General features: G+C 36.1%; 2 protein-coding genes across 7 annotated transcripts in view; one reads left to right on the top strand and one right to left on the bottom strand.

The window, feature by feature from the left end:
- The window catches only part of SPRY3 (sprouty RTK signaling antagonist 3), an 86,750-nt gene extending 84,562 nt beyond the window's left edge, over window positions 1–2,188 (bottom strand). Inside the window, exon 1 of the mRNA XM_081124890.1 lies at window positions 1,758–2,188. The gene's annotated coding sequence lies outside the window, so the exon portion shown is untranslated. The remainder of the gene's footprint in view (window positions 1–1,757) is intronic.
- Window positions 1,432–14,294, top strand: part of LOC308550748 (histone H2A-Bbd type 2/3-like) — a 55,523-nt gene continuing 42,660 nt past the window's right edge. For 3 of the 6 annotated variants that reach the window (XM_081124896.1, XM_081124895.1, XM_081124893.1), the window contains exon 1: window positions 1,462–1,611. The gene's annotated coding sequence lies outside the window, so the exon portion shown is untranslated. Of the gene's footprint in view, window positions 1,612–3,276; window positions 3,399–14,294 lie in introns of all 6 variants that reach the window. The other 3 variants (XR_013997957.1, XM_081124892.1, XM_081124894.1) reach the window with 3 other exon arrangements.

The following is a 14,294-nucleotide window of genomic DNA, read 5'->3' as shown; positions in this document are numbered from 1 at the left end:
CACTGGCTTCTTTTTTGGACTCTTAAACAGGCTCTATCTAGCAGCCTCTTGCCTTTTTCTGGGTACTTTCCCCGCTGACCTCACCTTGCCTTTATTGATCTTAATCACTTTCACTGCTATTGTCACACTCCTTTCTATTATAGGAACTTTGATTATGCTGCTCACTCTGCCTGGAATGTTCCTTTTCCTGTTTGCCTGGCCAATTCCTGTTTATTCTTTAAACTCCATAAGGGTGAGGACTGTATCTGGTTTTTGTTCACCATCTTACACCCAGAGCTTAATGTGGCGCTTGGCGTACAGTAGGCACTCACTACTGTTTGTTGCATGAGTCTAGTATCTCACCTTATTCAGTTTTTCCTCTGTATATTAATTCATATCATATCTACAGCTTTTTTTCTGTTTAGTCACTGGTTGTATACAATTTTCAACAAATATTCACTGAGTAAACACTATATGTTAGGTTCTGTGCTAGGCTCTTGGAAAATAAATTTTAAAAGTACAAATTTTCTGCTCTCAAAAAACTTCTTGTTACTTGGGGAACACAAGCATTCAAAAAGAGAAGTTATAATCTACAATGATGTCGTACACTTGAGGCCTATACTGGATTCATTGGGTATAATGGAACCATAGAAAGTGAGAATATAAATTTATTTGAGAAATATAGGGAAGGATTCACAGATGAAGTAACATGTAAATTGAGTAAAAAATAACCAGTAGCAGTTTTCCAAATAGACAAGTAGGGGCAAAGTGTGAAAGCCTTTTCTTCTTTTGTTGATCCTAACTTTTACAAACTGTTTCCTTAATTACCCCTTTGACATTAGATTCATATTTTTCATCTCTAATAACTACAATGCTGCTCAGTTTCCCATTTTCCAATGTCTATATATATTATATATGTTGTTTGTTCTTGCTCTCATTTTTTTTATCTGCCTTGGATTTCCACATGCTAATTCAGTGCACTTTCTGGTCCTTCTTTGTAACATGCATTGTTTGTTAATGTGCATTCTTAATGGTTATTACCTTTCTAGTGCTCACTATATTTAGCACTGTACCTGGACCCTGAATTCAAGGTGCTCAACTGAATTGGTGGGAGTCCGGCATTGAGTGGTATGTGAGGTAAATTCAAGAAAGTGGTGGAAAGATACTGAATGAATTTTAGTTCTAGCAAACCTTGACAAGCCATCATAAGTAGGATCGTAGTGGGGAGACTTGGTAGGAGCATTGACAAGGCAAGCAAGGCCACTCTGTTTTACATGCAGTGTAGTTTTACTGGCCCGCCTATTCTCTCTGCGACTGTGGCTCTGAAATCTTGTAAACAGACTAATGAGCCCCATTCCCATCCTTCTGGATCAGAAGCTCTGCTAAGCCTCTGCAGCGGGCCAAGTCCCAGGCGCGCGAGGAGTCCACCCTGCAGCGCACCCTGCACTCCCGGAAGGAGTGGGGCGGGGCCTCCATGCTTGCTGCTGGGCCTGAACTGACTGGGGGAAGCGATCGTGGGGCCGACAGTTTCTAGGTGAAAGCAAAGGGCCGGCGCAAGGCTGCCTCCCGAGGCTCTCCTTACTTGCAATTCCTTCCGCTTTGCTGAATTGGGAGTTGCGACTTCCAGCACAGGTGGGTCCCGCCCTGTGGATCGGGGAAGGGGTGTCCTGGGTGGGTGCTATGGGTGAGGTTTGCTCAGGCGTCTGCTAGCTGGCCTGGAGCAGTGCGGGGCGGCGGCCCCCACCCCGGCTGCTGGGCTCATCAGCGGTGGTACTCACCTTAACTCTGGCTGAGGAAAAGGCCACTCGTGCCTTGCTGCAGGGCTGTCGTCACGGTTTGTGCCAGTTGCGCGACAAAGAGTCCGCGGCGAGATCAGCGCGGGGCCAGATGGGCCTAGTACTGTAAAAATGCTGGAAGATCTGGAGCAAGATCGTCTTGGGACTTTCGCCCAGTATTCATTGTTTCAAACTCGATCGGACTTCCCAGTCCTGGATCTGTCACTGATTTGGTGTCTAGCTTTCAGGGAATCCCTACCCGCTTTTTGCTTCACTTTGCTTGGCAGTGAAGTGGAAGGTGGCACTCGGCTGTCTGCAAGACCTTGCAGCACTGATTTTCTTTCGTTCTAATATCCACTAAGGTTCTCTGCCCAGATTTTACCCTTTGTCTGCCCCTCCTGAGCAAGGATGCCTTGCAAGAGTCGGGAGTGGCAGGGCAAGGCTTTGCGGAAGCTATGCAAGGAAGTTCTCGCTCTAATGAAAACAATTCTGAAAAGCCTTTTTAATACTAGTGACTGCCTTGAAAACTGAAAACATTCATTCAATGCTTAGTTGAATGTCAACTCTGAAGAATGCTCTTGTGAATGCTTTACTATTAAATATTTTAACTGGATGATTGACCAAAATGTTTTGTGTTGAATTAACATAATACACTGCTTAGCAAGTCTCATCATAAAAGACTTGGGTGACTTAAGTGTGTATACCCAATCGCTGAAAGAAAACCTTGAGCTCTCACATATAGGAATATTTCCATAATCCATTCCCATACAGCAGTTTTTAGAGTGGCTTCTTAGCATGGTATTGCCCTTTCAGGAAACACTGTAGTGGAAGTCATATACAATTTATCTTATGTGAACTTAACTCTAAAGGCAAAGAACAATTATAAACAGCATGGACCAACATTGTGGTGTCATTCTGATTCATCTGCATTAAGGAACTCGTGATAATAATAATAGCAACAATATATTATGCAAAGCACTGTAACCTTGAAAATGAGAGGTGAATGTGTTTATCACCATACAGAAAGAGGCTATACTTTATTTCATAACCAGTTCGTGATGAAGGGAATGTTTGCTGGGGTGATTGAGCCTGGGGGCATCTTTTGGTTGCCCCACCTCATTCTTCATCTTGGAAGTGTGGACTGGAATGGGTCACAACCTTTTTTGACATCTGTGTTAGGAATCACAAGCAGTTGTGTATCTACTTCTCAATACTGGGAACAGCAGTAAAATATCCAAACATGACTCAGTGACTGCTGTGTTTCTAGCAGCTGTGTTTTCTGCCTGTCAGGAAGAGGGAGAGGGGCTGGATTAATAAACCTCTTTGGTAGGAAGAGTCTCTTTCTGATTGGAGCCAAAGTGAACATAGATCCACCGGTTGGGCAGTTTTGTGACCCTCTTTCTGCAACACCAAATGACCCCCATGATGATATGGGCTGTACATGCACCTGCCATTGACCTCATGTAAAGAATTTACAGAATAAGAGGCTCTTGACAAAACCCTGTCTATGCCACACCTGCAGGTTCTAAGCAAGGAGTGGCTGATATGAAGGCGGGTGTCCAAGGCATGGGACCTGTTGATTTCCCAAATGGCCAATAAATAAGAAGGAAATTGTGATAGACATCTGCTGAGCTAACCTTGAGGGTGAGTTTAGAACTGGCTGTTTGGCAGGACTTGGTGAATGCTTTGGTCATATTTTTACTCTGTTCATTCATTCTTGTATTCCAAAGACAATCAATGAATGCTTGCTCTGTGCCAGGATGCTGATCCACTCACCGAGATTGGCAGCACAGAGGGACAATATGTTTTGGAGGACAACAGGAATTCAACTTTAAGCATGCTGAGTCTGAGGCACCCCCACTCTTCCCCAATCCCTGTATCTAATCAGTACAAAGTCTTGTCACTTCTGCCTTCTGGATATTTTTAAAACCCATCCACTTCTGTTTGCCCCTCCCACTGCTACTCCAAATTTCAAGCCAGAATCATCCTTTTTAAGTGTCTTTTAAAAATATGTTTTTATTGATTTTAGAGAAAGAAGAACGGAGAGGGAGAGAGAGAAACATGGATCAGCTACCTCCTGCATGCCCCCTAATGGGGATGGAGTTTGTAACCCAGGCATGTACCCTGACCAGTCCTGGAACCAGAGACCTCCTGGTGCATGGGAGGACACTTAACCAACTGAGCCACACTGGCCAGGGCATTTAGTGATTTTAAAATTTTTATTTTAGAAAACTCAAATCATTGCTGGACCCTCAACCTTCATGGGAAAACTACCACTCCTACCATTACCACAGTAGCAGCAGCAACAGCATACAACAGCCTAATGAGCTCTGTATTATTCCTAATATACTGTCTAAGAGACAAACTCTTTTTCCTCTGCTTTCTGGGGTATTTTTCAAATTGTGTATTCGGATATAATTTACATAGCATAGAATTGACTCATTTTAAGTGTACATGCCAATGATTTTTAGTAAATTTGTTGAGTGGTGCAACCATCACTACAGTCCAGTTTTAGACAATTCCATCACCTCAATGACATCTCTCTTTTATCCATTTGCAGTTAATTCCCATTACCACTCCCAGCCACTGGCAACCATTAATCTGCTTTCTGTGCCTATGGATTTGCCTATTCTGAACATTTTATATAAATGGACTCATATAATATGTGGTCTTTTGTGAATTGTTTATTTTACTCATTATGGTGTTTTTAAGATAAATCCATGTTGTAACATGTATCAGTACTTCATTACTTTTAATGGGTGAATAATGTCTCACTGATTACATTTGTTTTTCCATTCATCAGTTGATGGTATTTGGGATTTTTTCAATTTTTGGGCTACTGTAAGTGCTGCTATGAGCATTTGTGTGCAAATTTTTGTTTGAGCACCCATATTCAGTTCTTTTGAATATATACTGAGGAGTTGAATTACTGGGCCATACTGTAACTATTTTTTAATCTTTTCCCAAATTGTTTTCCAAAGGATCTGCACCATTTCGCATTTATATTTTTACATGCGCTACCAGCAAGGCATGAAAGTTCTCATTTCTCCCACACCCTCACTTACACTTATTTTTCTCTTTAAAAAGAAATTATACCTACCCTTGTGGGTGTGAAATAATATCTGATTGTGGTTTGGATTTGCATTTCCCTAATCATTAATGATATTGAACATCTTTTCATCTGCTTTTTTTTGGCCATTTTAATATGTTTTTTTTTTGAGAAATGACAAATATTTTGCACATCTTTCAATTAGGTTGTTTTCATTTTAATTATTGAAATATAAGGGTTCTTTATATACTCTGGATACAAGTTCTTTATCAGGTATATGATTTAAAAATATTTTCCTCAGGCTGTGGCTTGTCTTTTAATTTTGGGGTTTTTTATTGAGGTAGCATTGGTTTATAATATTGTTTCTGGTATACATCATTGTAATTTAATATCTGTATACACTACAGCATGACCACCACCAAAGTCTAGTTTCTATCCATCACTATACATTTGACCACCTGTACCCATTTTGCCTTCTCCCCATATCCCATTCCAACTGATAACCACAAATCTGTTGTCTGTATCTATGAGTTTGTTTCTTTTTCTTTTTTCTTCTATAGTCCACATATAATTGAAATTATATGATTTTTGGCCTTTTCTGTCTGACTTATTTCACTTAGCATAATACCCTCAAGGTCCATCCATGTTGTTGCAGATGACAGTATTTCATCTTCTTAAGGCTGAATATATGCATGAATATATACTACATATTCGGTATCCATTCATCAGTCAGTGGACACATAAATTGCTTTCATATCTTGGCTATTGTAAATAATGCTGCAGTGAAAGTGGGGGTGAATATATGTTTCCCAATTGCAGTCATGCACAACACAACAGCATTTCAGTCAACAATAAACTGCACATTCGAGGGTGGTCTCATGAAATTGTAATAAAGCTATAAAATTCCTAGTGACATTATAGCCATTGTAATATCGTAGTGCAATGCATTATTCACATTTTTAGGGTGATGCTGGTATAAAAAAATACAATACTGTCAGTCATATAAAAGTATAGCGCATAGAATTATGCACAGTACATAATATTGATTAAAACAATTATGCAACTGGTTTACATATTTACTACATTATACTTTTATCATTATTTTAGAGTGTATTTTTTTTACTTATGAAAAAAGTTTGCTGTAAATTAGTATACCGTGTTAAGCTGCAGCAGCCTCATACATGTCATGTTTACTGCAACTCTTGATTGTGCTTGATTTAATCTTGTGTTGTTTTGTACAACAACATACTGGAAAGGCTTGTAGCCTAGGAGCAATAGACTGCACAATATAGCCTAGGTGTATAGTAGGCTATACCATCTAGGTTTTTGTAAGTATACTCTATGATGATCACACAACAATGAAATCACCTAATGACACAGTCCTTTTTTAGATTTTTTAATTTTTAAATTACAGTTGAAAAACAATATTATATTAGTTTCATATGTACAGCATAGTGGTTAGACACTTATATAACTTACAAGGTAATCCCCAATAAGTCTAGTACCCACCTGACATCATACATAGTTTTTACAATATTATTGACTATATTCCCCTATGCCCATGACTATTTTTATAACTGGCAACTTGTACTTCTTTTTAAAATTAAATTTCATTTTTTAAATAGGATTAATCTTTATTGTTGAAAGTATTACAGATATCTCTCCTTCCCCTTCACTGGCACCCTCCAACCCTCTCCTGCCCCCACCCCAGGCCTTCCCCACACTATCATTTGTTCATGAGCTATGCATATATGCATATAAGTTTTTTGATTAATCTCTTCACACCCTCCCCCCTTTCCCTCTGAAATACTTCCATCTGCTGTAGGTTTCAATGTCTCTATATCTGTTTTGTTCATCAGGTTTTTTTTGTTCATTAGCTTCCATATATAAGTGAGATCATGTGATACTTGTCTTTCTCTGACTGGCTTATTTCACTTAGCATAATACTCTCCAGGTCCCTCCATGCTGTCCCAAAGGGCAAAAGATCCCTCTTTCTCACAGCTGCATAGTATTCCATGGTATAAATGTACCACAGCTTTTTTAATCCACTCATCTACTGATGAGCATTTGGGCTGTTTACAGATCTTAGCTATTGTAAACTGTGCTGCTATGAACACAGGGGTGTGTTTGTTCTTTCTGATTGGTGTTTTGGGTTTCTTATGATAGATTCCAAGAAGTGGGATCACAGGGTCAAATGGCAGTTCCAAATTTAATTTTTTGAGGAAACTCCATACAGTTTTTCCATAGTGGTTGCACCAGTCTGCATTCCCACCAGCAGTGTACTAGGGTTCCTTTTTCTCCACATTTTCACCAGCACTTGTTGTTTATTGATGGCAGCCATTCTGACAGGTGTGAGGTGATATCTCACTGTGGTTTTCTTTACTTATTTATTTACTTTTATGAAGCAAGTTGCCTTTTTTAATGCAAATGCACCTTCTTTCCTAACAATTGGCTTTTTCAATTAGATAAATATTTATAATGTGTTTTCTTTTTCTTTTCTTTTATATTTTTATCTTTATTGTTGAAAGTATTACAAATGTCCTCTTTTCCCCCCATTGATCCCCTTCACCCCACAGCCACCCCACCCCCAGGCCTTCCCCATGCCAATGTCTGTGTCCAGGGGTTATGCTTATAAACATAAAAATTCTTTGATTAATCTCTCCCCACCCACTCCCCCATCCCCACCTTCTTTCCAAGATCCCTCAGTCTGTTCCATGCTTCTATTTCTCTGGATCTATTTTGCTCATTAGTTTATTTTGTTTATTACATTCCACATATGAGTGAGATCATATGGTACTTGTCTTTCTCTGCTTGGCTTATTTAACTTAGCATAATACTCTCCAGTTCCGTCCATGCTGTCCCAAAGGATAAGAGATCCTTCTTTTTTATAGCTGCATAGTATTCCATAGTATAAATGTCCCACACCTTTTTTATCCACTCATCTACTGATGGGCACTTGGGCTGTTTCCAGATCTTAGCTATTGTAAATTGTGCTGCTTTTCTTAGCTATTGTAAATTGTACTGCTATGAACATAGAGGTGCATACGTTCTTCCTGATTGGTGTTTCAGGATTCTTAGGATATATTCCTAGAAGTGGGATCACTGGGTCAAAAGGCAGCTCCATTTTTAATTTTTTGAGGAACCTCCATGCTGTTTTCCATAGTGGCTGCACCAGTCTGCATTCCCACCAACAGTGTACTAGGTTTCCCTTTTCTCCACATCCTCACCAGCATTTGTCGTTCATTTTGTTGGTAGCCATTCTGATAGGTGTGAAGTGATACCTCATTGTGGTTTTATTTTTTCTTTTTTTAAAATATATCTTTATTGATTTCAGAGAGAGGAAAGGAGAGGGAAAGAGAGAAATAGAAACATCAATGATGAGAGAGCCATTGATCGAGCCTGCAACCCGGGCATGTGCCCTGACCGGGAATCGAACCCCAATCACCTGGATCCCAGGTTGATGCTCAATCGCTGAGCCACTCCCGGCCAGGCTCATTGTGGTTTTAACTTGCATCTATCTGATGATTAATTACTTTGAGCATTTTTTCATCTGTCCCTTGGCTATCTGTATGTCTTCTTTGGAGAATTGTCTATTTAGGTCTTTTGCCCATTTTTAAATTGGATTGTCTTCCTTTTGTTTCACTGTGGTTTTAATTTGCTTTTCCCTGATGATTAGTGAGCATCTGTTCATTTTTCTATTGGCCATCAGTATGTCCTTTTTTGGAGAAGTGTGTATTCGGGTCCTTTACCCATTTTTTAATTGAGTTGTTTCTTTTTTTGGTGTTAACTTGCATGAGTTTTATTTTTTATTATAATTTTGGAATATTAACACCTTATTGGATATATCATTGGCAAATTTCTTCCATTCAGTAGGCAGTGTTTTCATTTTGTTGATGGTTTTCTTTTCTGTGCAAAACCTTTTCAGTTTGATGTAGTCCCATTTGTTTACTTTTTTCTTTTGTTTGCCTTGTCTGAGTAGATATATCAGAAAAAATATTACTAAGAGAAATGTAAGAGATTTTACTGGTTATGTTTTCTTCTAGGAGTTTTATGGTTTCAAGTCTTACATTTAAATCTTTGATCCATTTTGAGTTTATTCTTGTATATTGTGTAAGAAGGTAGTCTAGTATCATTTTTTAGTGATATATTTCTCAGAACAGATTTTCATTGTTAAGCAGTACATGACTACAGTTTTCATATTCTTTGAATAAATACCCAGAAGTGGAATAGCTGGATCATATGGTAGTTCTATTCTTAATTTTCTGATGAACCTCCATAGTGTTTCCACAGTGGCTGCACCAATTTACAATCACACCATTTATATATCGATTGAAGGATAAGTTCCATCTTACCTATATGAACAAGGAATGTCTCTGCACGTATATAGATACTTAATTTCTCCCAGCAATATTTTATAGTTTTAGTATAAAATTCTTGCATTTATTTTGTTAAATTTATTTCTAAGTATTTTATTCTTTTTGATGATAATGTGAATGAAATTTTTTCTTTTTAAATAATTTATTTTTAGACTAGTTTTAAGTTTATAAAAAAATTGAGAGGAAGGTACAGAGATTTCTCATATGCCTCCTGCCTCCACAAATGCATAGTCTCCCCCATTATTAACATCCCCCAACCAAAATGTTAAAATTTTTTTTTACTATGGATGAACCTGTATTGACACATCATAATCACCTAAGGTCCATAGTTTACCTAAGGGTTCACTCTTGGTGTTGTACATTCAATGGTTTTAGACAAAGATATAATGACATATATTCACCATTATAATATCATACAAAATATTTCACTGCCTTCATTTTCTTTGCTCTACCTGTTCATCTCTTCCCTCCACCCTACCTTTGGCAACCACTGATTTTTTTGTCTCCATAGTTTCACTTTTTCAAGAATGTTATATAGTTAAAATCATGCAATAGGTAACCTTTTAAGATTGGCTTCTTTCACTTATCAATATGCATTTAAGGTTCCTCCATGTATTTTCATGACTTGGTAGCTTTTTTTTTTTTTTTGCCCTGAATAGTATTTTATTATCTGAACGTACCAGTTTACTTATCTATTCATTGAAGGATGTATTAGTTGCTTGCAAGTTTTGAGCTATTAAGAACAAAGGTCTATAAACATCCATATGTAAGGTTTTTTGGTGGACATAAGTTATTCATTCCTTTGGGTAAATACCAAGAAGCATTATTGCTGGATCATATGGTAAGAGTATGTTTAGTTTTTTTAGAAACCACCAAACTGTTTTCCAAAGTAGCAGTACCACTTTGCATTCCCACCAGCCATGTATAGAGTTCCTGTTTCTCCACACCCTTGCCAACATTTGGTGGTGTCAGTCTTTCAGATTTCAGTCATTCTAGTAGGTGTGTAGTGGTATCTCATTGTTTTAATTTGCATTTCCCTGATGACATATTATATGGAACATCTTTTCATATACTCAGTTGCCATCTTATATCTTCTTTGGTGAGGTGTTTGGTAAGGTCTTTGGCCCATTTTTTAATTGGGTTGTTTGTTTTCTTATTGTTGAGTCTTAGAAATTTTTTGTATATTTTAGATAATAGTCTTTTATCAGATGTGTGTTGCAAATAATTGCTCCCAACCTGTGGCTTGTCTTATAATTTTCATGGTATTGCATTTCACAGAGTAGAAGTTTTAATTTTAATAAAGTTCAGCTTGTCAATTATTTTCTTGTGGATCATGTTTTTGGTGTTGTATCTAAAAAGGCATCACAATACCTAAGGCCATCTAGGTTTTCTCTTATGTTATCTTCTAGGAATTTTATAGTTTTGCATTTTATATTAGGTCTTTGATATATTTTGGCTTAATTTTTTAGTAAAGTTGTGTCTAGATCCTTTTTATTACATGTGGATGTTCAATTGTTTCAGAATCACTTGTTGAAAAGATTACCTTTGCTCCATAATATTGCCTTTCTTTTTTTGGCATTTGACTATGGGGGTTGGTTTTTAAGATCTCTATTCTGTTCTATTGATCTATTTATTCTTTTGCCATTACCACACTGTCTTGATTACTGTAGCTTTATAGTAAGTCTTGAACTCAGATGGTGTCAGTCCTCCAACTTTGTCCTCATTCAATACTGTGTTGGCTAGTCTGCGTCTTTTACCTCTACATGTACATTTTAGAATCAGTTTGTCAATATCCATAAAATAACTTGCTAGGATTTTGATTGGGAATGCATTGAATACAGTGGTACTTCGGTTTTTTAATGTAATCTGTTCCGGAAGACTGGTCAAGTTCTGAAACGTTAAAAAACCGAGGGATCAACAGCCGACGGCTAGGCCTTAGGATCTTGCACTCAGCAGAAGCCGTGTGGCATATTTGACTTCTGCAGCATGTTCAAAACTGAAGCATTTACTTCCGGATTTACGGCATTTGTAAACCAAAATGTTCATCATCGGAAACCTTCGAAAACCGAGACTGTGTATAAATCAAATTGGGAAGACCTGACATCTTGACAATATTGAGTCTTCATATTCATGAACATAGAAAATCTTTCCATTTATTTCATTATTCTTTTACTTGTTCATTAGTATTTTGTGGTTTTCTTCAAACAGATCATATATATATATATATATGTATATACACACACACATATATATGTATATATTTATATATATAGTTATATTTACACCTAAGTATTTCATTTGGGGTGTTCTAATGTAAATAGTGTTGTGTTTTTAATTTCAAATTCCACTTGTTTATTGTTGCTATATATAAAGCAATTAACTTTTGTATATTGGTCCCAGGAATTATTTTTTTATTTCAGATTTTCTACATAGACGATCATGTTATCTGCCAAGAAAGATATATGCCTTCCTTCCCAATCTTTATGCCTTTCATTTCCTTTTCTTGCCTTATTGCATTAGCAAGGACTTCTAGTAGAATGTTGTGTTGAAAAACAATAGTGAGGAGAAAAATTCTTGCCTTGTACCTGATCTTAATGGGAAAGCTTCAAGTTTCTCACCATTAAATATGACGGTAGCTGTAGGTTTTCTGTAGCTAATCTTTATCAAGTTGAGAAAGTTCTCTACTCCTAGTTTACTGAGAGTTTTTATTATGAATGTATATTAGATTTTGTCAAATGCTTTTCTGCATCTATTGATATAATCATGTAATTTTTCATTTTTAGTCTGTTGATGTGATAGATAACATTGATTTTCAAATGTTGAACTAGCTTTGCATACCTGGAAATAAATCCCACTTGGTTATGGTGTATAATATTTTTTATACAATTTTAGATTTAATAATATTTTGTTAAGTTTTGGAAGGTTATTAATTATTGATTTAATTTTTAAATAAATATAAATCTATTCAGATCATCCATTTCTTCTTGTGTGAGTTTTTGCAGATTGTGTCTTTCAAGAAATTGTTAAATGTCACCTAGGTTATCAAATTTGTGGGCACAGAGTTGTTCACAGTATTTCTTTCTTTTCCTTTGGATGTCCATGGGATCTGTAGTGACATACCCTCTTTCATTTCTGATGTTAGTAATATGTGTCTTCTCTTTTTTTTAGTTAGCCTGGCTAGGAGTTTATTCATTTTTAAAAATATTTTCAAAGAACCAGATTTTGGTTTCATTGATTTTCTCTATTTCCTGTTTTAAATTTCATTATTTTCTACTCTAATTCTTATTATTTCTTTTCTTCTGCTTACCTAGGATTTAACTTATTCTTCCTCTTATAGTTTTCTAAGATGGAATCTTAGAGTAATGATTTTAGATAGGTTTTTTTTTCTTTTCTAATAGTATATGCATTCAATGCTGTAAATTTCCCCTAGGCACTGAATTTGCTACATCCCACAAATTTTGATAAGTTGTGCTTTCCTTTTTATTTATTTCAAAGTATTTTTACATTTCTCTTGAGATTTCTTCTTTGACTATTTGTTATTTAGAAGTGTGTTGTTTAATCTCCACATATTTGAGGATCTCCAGTTATATTTCTAGAAACGTGTGGTTTCTACTCTTTTAAATTGTTAAGGTGTATTTTATGACCCAAAATGTGGTCTATCTTGGTGAATGTTTCATGTGAGCTTGATAAAAATGTATATTCTGCCATTTTTGGATTTATAAATTTCAATTACATGCAGTTGATTGATGGTGTTGAGTTCAACTACGTCCTTACTGATTTTATGCTTGCTGTATCTGTCATTTTTCTGTGAGAGATTATCTATTTCTAAATGCAGTTACATTAGTTTTGCCTCATGTAGTTTGATGCTCTATTGTTAAATGCATATACACTAGGAATTCTTATATCTTCTTGGAGAATTGACCCATTTATCATTATGTAATGCCCTACTTTATCCCTGATAACTTTGCAGCCCGCTCTGTCTAAAAATAATATAGCTATTCCTGCTTTTTTTGATTAGTATTAGCATGGTATATTTTCTCCATTCATTTACTTTTTATCTACGTGTGCCTTTATATTGAACATGTGTTTCTTGTAGAGAACATATAGTTGGATAATGTTTTTTTTATCCACTCTGATGATTTCTTTGAATTGGTGCATTTAGACTATCAGTATTCAGAGGGATTATGATATACTTGAGTTAATATCTATCATATTCATTACAATTTTCTATTTGTTGCCCTTGTTTTGTTTTAATTTATCTTTATTCTTGAAAGTATTACAGATGTCCCCCTTTTCACCCCATTGATCTCCACCCTGCATCCACCCCACCCCCAGGCCTTCCCCATACCAATGTGTTGCCCTTGTTTTTGTTCCTATTTTTCTCTTCCACTCTTTTTCTGCATTATGTGATTTTTATAAAAGTATAATTGGCATGCAATATTATATTATTTTCAGGTGGACAACATAATGATTGAGCATTTTTATACCTTATGTGATCACCTCACTTAGTCTTATAACCATTGGTCACCATGCAAAGTTATATTATTAACTATATTCCCCTTCACCTTTTTTACTTATCCTCCACTTTCTGCCTCTCTGGAAACCATAAGGTTATTCTCTGTTTCAATGAATGTTTTTGTTTTTTGGGGTTTTTTAAAGATTTAATTGAGCATTTTATATGATTCCATTTTCTCTTCCTTCTTAGCACATCGGTTATACATCTTTTAGTGGTTGCCCTAGAGTGTTCAATATACATTTACAACTAATCAAAGTCCACTTTCAAATAACACTATACCACTTCGCGGGTAGTGTAAGGGCCTTATAATAACAAAATAATTGTAATTCCTTTCTCCATTCCATTGTATCATTGCTGTCATTTATTTTACTTATATGTAAGCATGCATAAATATGATATAAGCATACACAATCAAATACATTGTTGCTATTATTTTGAGCAAACTTTTACCTTAAATTTATTAAGAATAAGAAAAATAAAATTTTTTATTTTAGCTTAGCTTATTCCATCTTTAATGTTCTTTGGCTCTGAGTTTCTGACCTATATTATTTTTCTTTTCTCTAAAGAACTCTTAATATATTTTTTAAGGCAGGTCTACT

This window comes from Miniopterus schreibersii (genome assembly GCF_964146895.1).
Source record: "Miniopterus schreibersii genome assembly, chromosome: X".
NCBI classification, from domain to species: Eukaryota; Metazoa; Chordata; class Mammalia; order Chiroptera; family Miniopteridae; genus Miniopterus; species Miniopterus schreibersii.
Note: the sequence above shows the minus strand (reverse complement) of the source record. Positions and strands in the feature narration are given on the sequence as shown.